The following is a 1,150-nucleotide window of genomic DNA, read 5'->3' on the forward strand; positions in this document are numbered from 1 at the left end:
GGGGCCCAGTGACGGAGGAGTCGATCGTGGAGGAGAAGGAGGCGGACAGAGGATCAGGGCTGACAGGTAAGAGGGCTTGACCGCCCGTCTGAGACCCTGCAGAGCCCACCATAGAGATTCTATGGTGGGCTCTGCAGGGTCACCCTTAGGTGGGCTGTTTGGGTTATTAGGTGGACTTATATAGATATCACAGGGCCCCATACAAAATTTTGCTATGGGGCCCTGTGATTTCTAGTTACGCCCCTGGTTCCGTCATTCATATACTGGATATCGTGATATCAACACGCAGGAGTCTGAACAATTGTAGCGATGTCAGGTATCTCCTATGGAGGTGTCACAGGTTACTTGCGGTTAGATGCCAGAACTCGGGGAGACTCAGATGAGGGGGAGCCAGGCCTTGAGCGGCAGGATTCGGGGTGCTCTTCGTCCAGACGGAAGAGACGCATGAACAGCGGTGGTAGGACGCTGGTAGCTCGCAGGGCGCTCACTCCATCAGTGGAACGCCCGTGCTGAGCTCCTCCTCCTGTATTATCCTGACAGCGGCCGCTGCGTCCCACGCTGGAACGCAAACGGGTAGGTCTCTTACACTTGTTTCCTTTAGCTGTCATAGTGTAATATATTTATTTTCCCCTCTCATATAAAAAATATCTTTTTCTATGATTAAATAGGGTGAAAAAGGACCCGTTGGTATAGCTGGCCAAGATGGTGCACAGGGTACCCTTGGACCGCCGGGACCTGCCGGACCCGCAGGGCCAGCTGGAGACGATGGCGACAAGGTATCACATATGCTGAGCATTTATTTATGCCGTATACTCATTCGTTACATCGCTGATCTTCTGTTATTATCTTTTCCTTTACATTTAGGGAGAGGTTGGCGGTCCTGGGCAGAAAGGCAGCAAAGGTGACCGAGGGGAAAGGGTAAGAATCTAGTTTTCTTCTTCTAAGCGTAGAGAAACGATGGGCCGGTGAGCGTGTGGAGACATGACACGCCATGGAGATATAGTGGAGGCTCTGAGTGAGCCGTGTGAATAAGAGTAATGGGTAACCTGGCATGATTGGTAAGGCAGGAGTCGTGGCAGAAACTTACTGCGGAGATTAAAGGAGAACTATGAGGCGGGGGGGGGGGGGGGGGTTTTCTCTCCATCATCAT

The sequence above is a fragment of the Nanorana parkeri genome, unplaced genomic scaffold, assembly GCF_000935625.1.
Source record: "Nanorana parkeri isolate BGI_ZX_2015 unplaced genomic scaffold, ASM93562v1 scaffold1000, whole genome shotgun sequence".
Classification (NCBI taxonomy): Eukaryota; Metazoa; Chordata; class Amphibia; order Anura; family Dicroglossidae; genus Nanorana; species Nanorana parkeri.